General features: G+C 44.0%; 1 pseudogene; it reads left to right on the top strand.

Annotated features, from left to right (window-relative positions):
• The first annotated feature begins 6,984 nt into the window (after positions 1-6,984).
• Positions 6,985-8,357, top strand: LOC122121150 (annotated as a pseudogene).
• Positions 8,358-9,049: the final 692 nt, after the last annotated feature.

Below are 9,049 nucleotides of genomic sequence, written 5' to 3'. Positions count from 1 at the left end.
CAGGTCTGTCCAAGAACATCAGTAAGACCAATGATTAGGCAGGCACCAGTGGCTCTCAACAGTCCTCCTTGTTATTACAAGGCTGTGATAGGAGGATCATGGTCAAAGTCACCCTAGGCAGGAAAGTCCTTGAGACTCCTGTCCAATTTGTGCCAACAAAACCAGAAGTAAAGCCATGTGGCTCCATAGGTAGAGGGCTAGCCTTGATCAAAAGCAGCTCACAGACTGTGCCCAGATCTTTAGTTCAAGGTCTGGGACTGGGAACAAACAGACATACACAACAATCTGTCCAGTCATCCGGCTAAAGCAGGTAACCTTCTTGTCTCCAACTGGATTGGACAGAGTTCCCTGGGAAAGGGGCTGCCATCATCTTGACTCCGCCCATTCTGCCTGCATCACAGGATTCCAGCCACACTCCCATCCTTTCATGGTTCTTTCTGACCAATGGGATACAAGAATGGTGGCCATGCCCACATTCCATACTGCCCAATAGCACTGGGATTCCATCTGTTGGTTGACACGACTACCACCAGTTGAGGAAGGTAGAGGTAGCTGAGTGATGAGCAAGAGACTCGAGGCCTAGGAAGAGAGGCCTTGCTCAGGCCCACCATGTGTCGGCCTGCGCTCCGGCCCCTTCCCCCCCTTCCCCGTGGCACAGCATTTCAAACCTGGTGCTGCTGGCTCAAACCCATTTTGCCTCTTAGATTCGTCAGGCAATGGTTCAATAGTGTATCTCTAGCCAGCTTGTGGCCCTGACCTGGTCCTGGCCCCCTTGTCCTCTGCTCTGGGCCTGATGTCCGTCATTCCACTGCCATTGCTGTTCGCCCCACCTGGAGCAGCTGCCAACAGATTTTGCCAGGAGCACATGTGAGTGGCGGCCACACAGGCCCGCTCCCTGCGACCCCATATCACCTCCCCTCCCAACCAGGACCAGCGCCTCCTCTGTGCCCCACATCTGGCCCACGCCTTGCCATAAATGTGCCCCAGGATTGGGGGTGGGTATTCACCCGAGATCCCATCCCCATCTCCAGCGTCTAGTGTCTCAGGAAATGGGGAGATGCAGGGTTGGGTGATTAGTGGACACCACAGAGCCCCTGACCTGGAGCAGTGGGAGCCACACAGCTGCACATCTGCACCCTTCCTTTCCCTGGTTGGAACCTGGTGGGGAGCAGCATGTCCACACCTGCCTTCTGGGGTCTTTTCCCTTTTTCTGGGGCTGGGAGGCATTGGATGCAGAAGATAGACCCCCCCTTTCTGTGTGAACTCTTGTCTTCTGTGCTCGGTCATCCTTTCACCTGAAGACAGAGAGACAGAGAGAGAGATTATCTTTCTCCTTGTACAGCCTGACTGTGCTCAGTTGAGTAATCAGTTGGCAAATTGCAGGTGCTGCATGGATGAGTCTTCTGTCACCAGTCTGGATGTGTGTGTGTGTGTGTGTGTGTGTGTGTGTGTGTGTGTGTGTGTGTGTGTGTGTGTGTAGCAGTGAGTGGTAACAAGGAGGCTGAATGCTTTGGTAAATTCTACCTGCTATCTTTCTGGCATGCATGGGCTTCCTAGCTGAGGTCTGGGAGCCTGGAAAGGTGAGACGCTTGAACAGGACACAGCACTATTAAATTACAAGAACAAGAGATTTGTGTGCCCTGGAACTGTGTACTCCCTTGGGCCTGGTTGGTAGCAGTGGGAACTTGGGAGGACCTAGGAGTGCAGCCTGCAGGGGATGGCTTCCCCGGAGGACAGAGAGCATGGCCAACATTTAGTAAAGATATGAGTCCTGCTAGTATGGAGTGCAACAGCATAGGTCAGACTCTGGGTCTTCCAATCATGATCTCTGATGGGCGAGGCCAACCCTATTTTAATTCTTGAGCTGTGATCTTCAGATCTCACCCTCCTGAGTACCTAGGATTATCGGCATGAGCCTCTGGCACGGGGACTCTGGTTCTTTTTGGTATATTAGGGTTTGACCTCAAGGCCTTAGGCTTGCCAGTCAGGTCTTCTACCAGCTTTTCTGTCTTGGGCATTTCTGAGATGGAGACTTAATATATGCTCAGGTTGGGGTGGATCACAGTCCTCCTATCTGTGACAGGCATGAGCCACCAGGCTCGGTCCTCTGTAGTTGGGATGGTAGACATGTAGAGCCAAGCTCAGTCAGTGGTTTAGATGGATTTTCACAAACTCAGTCCACAGCAGCCCATTTTTGACCACAGGTGAAGCTCTGGGTTGGGCCTCAACCATTGGACTTCAATCTCCTCATGGGACAGTTTTGAGAAAACAATTTATTAATACAGAGGGATCTCTAGAGCAGGGCCAGGCAGAGAGGGAGGTGCTGTTAAATACGGTTCTTGGCAGTTCTGTGAGTATTTGACAGAAAATAACCGGAAAGATCTCAGATGGTGTGTGTTATTAATGTTGTGACAGGCATGGGATTATGAAACAAAACATGACTCTCTTTCTTTAATACCCAATCCCCATGAGGAACAGGATCCTTCACTTTGTTCAGATTTGAAGCTGGGGAAACTGAGGCACAGAGAAGCTGGGTGACCTACTTATGACTCCCAGCTGACAGGAAGCTCAGCCTGACTTCTCTGCCATGCTCCCTAGGACAATGGGTGTTATTCAGTCTACTTCTTCTGGTGGGAAGTCCACTTCTTTTCAGTCGTGGGGCTTGAACTCTGGGCCTGGGCCAGCTCCCTGAGCTCCTCAGCTCAAAGCTAGCACTCTATCACTTGAGTCACAGGGCAACTTCCAGTTTTCTGGTGGTTCTTTGGAAATAAGAATCTCACAGGTGTTCCTGCCCAGGCAGCCTATAAACCACAATCCTCATATCTCTGCCTCCATTGTACTTAGGATTACAGGCCTGAGCAACAGGTACCTGGCTTAAGTGTAATTTTGACCTTCTTTCTTTTTTTCTCTCTCTCTCAGGAAGTGATTGAATGGGTGCTGGAGGAGTCGGCCCAGCATCCCCAATGTAGTTGGAACCAAGGTCGTCCTCTCATTCTGGAGGTGGGCTGTGGGTCAGGAGCTGTCTCGCTCAATCTGTTGTACCAGCTATATGAGGTAAGTCCCTCTGTGCCCTGGCTAGACCGTGACAGTTATTCATTGTCTATCTAGCCTTACTGGATTCAGTACTGTGATCAATGACCTTTTCTAGCAAAAGTTTCTGGTTAAAATTATGATACATAGTTATGGAATGAAAATTTAACGTCATCTTAAGAGAGTCATTTAGGGTTCTGGGAATGTGGCTTCATGGTAAAGTGATTGCCTAGCATGCATGAAACTCTGGTTTCAATTCCTCAGTAACACATAAACAGAAAAAGAAACACTGGAAGTGGTCCTGTGCCTCAAGTGGTAAGAATTGAGCAAAAAAAAAAAAAAAAAAAAAAGCTGAGGAATAATTCCCAAGCGCTGAGTTTCAGCCCCAGGACTGCCAAAACAACAACAGCAACAACAACAACAATGAACATTTAGTTAGTAAATGCAAAGTAAAGAATCCAAACTTGGAATATATAATTGTTCCTTCCATACTGATTCTTGATAATAGTCCCTAATTAGTACCTATATTAGGATTCTGTGTTGAAAAAAAGTTTTGTTCATTAGGTCAGGGCAATTAATACCAGGAATGTGCTTAGATGTCAGGTGAAGATTAGTTCTGGAAATTCAAAGATTGCAGGATTTTGAGAGGGGTCACTGCTAATCACAATGAGAAGGGTAGTCTAAGTGAGATTTGGAAATCATTTTGGCCAGCCATAGCACCAAATAGGCAGAGGCTAATTAACAGTCTTGATAGAAGAGTAGGAATAACTCCAGATGGAAGCAAAAAAATGATAGTAGCTAAGGTATAGCAGAAACAGTTCTAGTGAACCATTTTTGGTTATTGAAGAACTAGTTATCAACTAGGCTTATTCCTCATTGCTTTAGCATTCTAAATCTCTTAGGCTAGATAAATGTGTCTCCTTCTATGCTGTTCTTTCATACCTGATATCCTTTGTTTTCTAAAAATCTGTCTTTCTATATTTCTCTATGAACATTTCCTAATACTAAATACACCTATACAGATGTCACAGGATGCTAATGTAAGGGTCCCATAGCTCATGAGTCATTAATGTAACAAAATGGAAAAAGAGGAGATATTTATTGCTACCTCAATTTTTCTGAAAAGCTGCAATGTCATCATTTGGTTCAAATTTCCATTCTTTGTCTACATAGTGTCATAAGTGAACATAAATGCAAATATGAGCAGGGTGCTGGTGGCTCTTGCCTCTAATCCTAGCTAAAACCAGAGGATTGTGGTTCAAATCCAGCCTGGTCAGGAAAGTCCATGAAACACTTATCTTCAATTAGCCATCAGAAACCCAGAAGTGCTGCTGTAGCTAAAGTGGTACAGCATTCAAGTTTTGCTGAAGAGCTGAGAGACAGTGCCCAGGATCAGTGTCCAATCCCCACAATCAACAAAAAAGTGCAAATATGGCTTTAAGTTTCCCCCAAAGGAATGATGAAATCAGTATTAATCTTCCCAAAGGATTCAGTGCACCTACTCTTGCTGAGTTATTTAAGTTATGGCTTCTTTGATGAACGTATTCCCTTCTTTAAAAATTGTCAAATATTAGCTTTATAGTAAACTTCATCTAATATTTCTTGGTTCAAAAGAGAAGTCGATACAGTTGATGTCACTTAGCTTTCTTACTGTCTTAGTTCAAAGCCAAGCAGGCAGGAGAGTCTGTCAAACTCTTATCTGAAATCAAACACCAAAAAACCAGAAATGGAGTTTTGGCTCAAGCAGTAGTGTACTAGCTTTGGGGGCAGGTGGGAAAGAAAGACAACTGTTCAGGGACAGGGTCCAGCCTCTGAGTTCAAGCCCCAGAACTAGCACAAAGTAAACAAAGAAGCAAACAACATAAACCCTGGGTATTTCTTTGGGACTCTCCTTAAAGGAGTAGTGGTCCGAGAAGAGGCTGGATTTGCTGATCATACTCACTGGATCCTGCTTTTTTGAAATGTTTATTGCTATGGAAAACTCAGGACCAGACTAAAGGAATTGATAACTGAGTCCTGCAACAAGAGAATCATCTCAGGAATGAAACATCCATCCATAAGACACTTCAAAACCTCCATATCTTTGTTTCTTTGCAGTAGAACATTTAAAACAAAGTTATTTCCTTTTGTTCTATGCTGGCCTTCAAATGGCATATTGTTTCCTTTTGTAATACTCTCAACTACAAGTTTATAGACAAGATTTATATGAGTAAAGAACACAGTCAAAAATGTCAGGGAGAAAGTTTCCTTCAAACCTTGAATTCTTTTCTTGTACAGTAAAAAGGAAAGCAAAAGTTAACTTGAACTTTGTCATTCCTCTATGCTCAATTCCTCTCCTGAGATCAATTTCCACATCTAGTAACAGTTACTTCCGTTTACTTCAGAAAAAAATTAATGTTTTCTGGCTTCATTGAAATAGCACAAGGACACTTTTGGACATGAGGTAACACGTGTTTCAGAGACAACTTAGTAAAGAGAAAATATGAAATTTAAATTGCTTATGAATAATTTTTTCATGAGTATATTTTGTTCAAAGTTCTTAAGTGCTCTGTAAATTATGGTGAATTTTAAATGGGAGAAGGTTCTCAGATCATTTTTTGTGAGTGTATGTGCTGTGCATTAATTTCCCAAGTGTACACGAGTGAACAGTAAGAGAAACAATAGCAATAATAGGAGAGAGAAGTTCTGTGTTTACATACAAGGGTTCAGTAAAATATATAACACCCTACAAATAAGACAACATTGAAACAATAGAGCCAAGTCCAGTATGTAGATTTATGGGAGGGATATAGAGAAAGCATTACTTCCATGTGGAACGTGAAGCCACTTCCTTTCTAAATCACACTTTATAATCACATAATTTTGTAAAAAGGAGAATGGAAGAATTGTTGGGAGCTGACAGTAAAGCTCCAAGGTCATCTTGACCCTTGTGATCACTTGAAGGCACATACAAGGAACTGGCTTTCATGAAAAACACCAGGTGTCCAGGTTTGCCTTGCAATGTCTGTAGAATTTGTTTTACTTTCTATCAGTTGACCTTGTCTTGTTTCTTTCTGCACCCTTGTTTTTATTAAAATTTTCCTTGCTTTTCTGCACTATGGTGACCTTAGGTTACCTCTTGACTTCTAATAGTATAAATAAGGAGAGTTAAAAATAAACGGGGCTGCAGTCTTGAGCTACAGACCTCCCGGCCCCATCCTTTGTCTTATGTCTTTATTTTTCCATCCTCGCCCCCTAAATCAGGAGTCTCTTTCATTGCTGGCTGGTTTCGGCAAGTGGTGCCTGAACAGGGATCCTGAAAACCTGGGATCAAGGCAGAAGACCCTGCTAAGGTAAGAGGACACGTCCGGAAAAAAAAGCGGGTGATAGTATAGTCGGGAGTGAGAAATTATTGGTCAAGGAAACAGCCGTACATTATATGTGCAGGCTCTTAAGGGCATGCTTCAAGCTCTAGGAGTAAAAGTTGGACAGAGTCTATTAGAGAGTTTCTTTCACTTTATCGAGGAAGTATGCCCCTGGTTTCCGGAGGAAGGAACCATTAGTTTAGAAACTTGGCAAAAAAATAGGAAAAATGATTCAGGAGCATTATGATGCAAGTGGCCCTGAAAAAACCCCAGTGGATGCTTTTACACTTTGGAATTTAGTTTGAGACTCTCTGGACCCCAGACATGAACAAATAAAATTTAATCAGTTGATTGGGAAAGTTGGACAGGGTAAAGAGTCTCGCCCTGACCCAGAAGTGCATACTGCTGCCCAAAAGAAATCAAATAAATTGATAAAAGTTGAATCTATTGAGTCAGAAAATGAGACAAATTCAGATGGCTCGGATGCCGAGGAAAAGTCAGATGACTCAGATACTGAGGAAAATTATATGATGAGCCTATTGAGGATAAAACAGTCCATTTTGAGGAAATGTTAAATTCTTTTATGAAAAAATTGTCACAGATTGAAGCAATGCAACGACCCCCTTTAAGGGTGAATGTTTGTGAGCCCTCTTTAACAGCTCTAGGGGACTCAGAATTCTTTCCGCCACCCCCTCCGCCTGTTATTCCCCAGGCGCAGTCTACTCGGTCTGCGCAGCTTAGTCGGCCCAGGCCTTTGAAGTTATCTAGTCCTCCTAATGATAAATTCCCTCTTGGGACAGGGGCTATTTGCCCTCCCAGGCGTAGTGCCTTGCAGCTCTCATTAGCACAGGCTGCTCAAAGAGGGGAGGATATTTCTGGTTTTCATTTATTTCCTGTAATGGAGGACCAAAATCAACAAAGAACTCACCAACCTATTCAATTTAAGCAAATAAGAGACTTGAAAAACACTTGCGCTCAATATGGACCTACAGCTCCATTTACGCAGGAAACATTGTCCACTGATGCTTTATGCCCTAATGATTGGAAACAATTAGCCAGAGCTTATCTTAGTGGAGGAGATTACTTGTTGTGGAAGTCTGAATTTGTGGAACAGTGTCAGGCCACAGCAGAGGTTAATAGGGCTAATAATATACCTACTACTTTTGCAGAGCTTGCTGGGGAAGGTGCTTATAATGACATCCATACCCAGTTAAATTACCCTGTGGGCACATATGCTTAGATTAATGCCACTGCTAAGCGTGCCCAGAAGAAACTTCCAAACTCTAATAAGACTGAGGATCTTTCTAAAATTAGACAAGGACCAGATGAACCTTATCAAGACTTTGTCTCTCAGTTACTAGAGGCAACAGGCCGTCTCATCCAAGATGGGGATGCCAGTATGGTTCTTGTACAATTGGCATATGAAAATGCTAATGCAGCTTGCCAAGCAGCCATTAGACCACTTAGAAAAAAAGGAGGAATAACTGATTATATTCGGCTCTGTGCTGACATTGGCTCATCTATATGCAGGGCCTCACACTGGCTGCTGCACTTCAGGGACAAACCATAACTGAATTCCTCCGCTCTCCCCAGGGAGGCAAAAATGGAGGAAGATGTCCCCGAATTGCTGGACCTCCGGGCAGCTGTTTTTCTTGCGGCCAAATGGGCCACCTAATAACTCAATGTCCTAATCAGAAAAAGGTAGCTAAACTAAGGAGATGCCCCCGATGTAATAAGGGAAGACATTGGGCCAGGGATTGTAAACCTGCTTTTGATAGTGCTGGCCATCCGATTACGGAAAACTGGCAGAGGGGCCAGCCCCTGGCCCCTCAACAAAAAAACGGGGCAGCCCCGTGCTTTTCATGGCTTCAAGCCTACCTGCTGGCAACCAACAGCAACAACAACAAACGGTTTCCAGTCTCCTCAGAGCAACCCCAGGAAGTGCAGGATTGGACCTCTGTTCCTCCACCTACACAGTATTAACTCCTGAGATGGGAGTTCAAGTTCTGCCTACGGGCATAGTTGACCCCATTCCAAAAGGAATTGTTGGTCTGTTATTAGGCCGCAGTAGCTTGGCATTGAGAGGCCTACATATTACCCCAGGAGTGATATATCAAGACTATACTGGAGAAATAAAAATTAAGGCCTCAGCGCCTACTAGAGTTATATCTATTTCTGCTGGGCAAAGAATAACTCAGCTGGTCCTATTTCCTTTAATCTCTGTTGGAAATTCTGTTACTTCTGTCCCTAGAGGCACAAAATATTTTGGGGCCTCAGATGTATTTTGAATTCAAAATATAAAACAAGGAAGGCCTGAACTTATAAAAGAAAAGCCTTTTCGAGGCGTGCTGGATACTGGAGCAGATGTATCTGTAATAGCTAAAAAATATTGGCCTTCTCACTGGCCCCTTTCTGCCTCTCTCACATCCTTACAAGGAATTGGCCATGCTACATATCCACAGCAATGCAGTGCTATTCTCATTTGGAAAGATGATGAGGGCCATTCTGGAACTTTTCAGCCTTATGTGCTGGATCATCTGCCCATTAATTTGTGGGGGAGAGATATTATGGAAAAAATGGGAGTTTGTTTAGTCCAAATGATGTAGTCACTCGACAACTCTTAGATCAAGGACTGCTACCCTCAGGGGGACTGGGGATTGGTCAACAAGGCATTC

The sequence above is a fragment of the Dipodomys spectabilis genome, unplaced genomic scaffold (assembly GCF_019054845.1).
Source record: "Dipodomys spectabilis isolate Male_0828 unplaced genomic scaffold, ASM1905484v1 ptg000185l, whole genome shotgun sequence".
Lineage (NCBI taxonomy): Eukaryota > Metazoa > Chordata > Mammalia > Rodentia > Heteromyidae > Dipodomys > Dipodomys spectabilis.
Note: the sequence above shows the minus strand (reverse complement) of the source record. Positions and strands in the feature narration are given on the sequence as shown.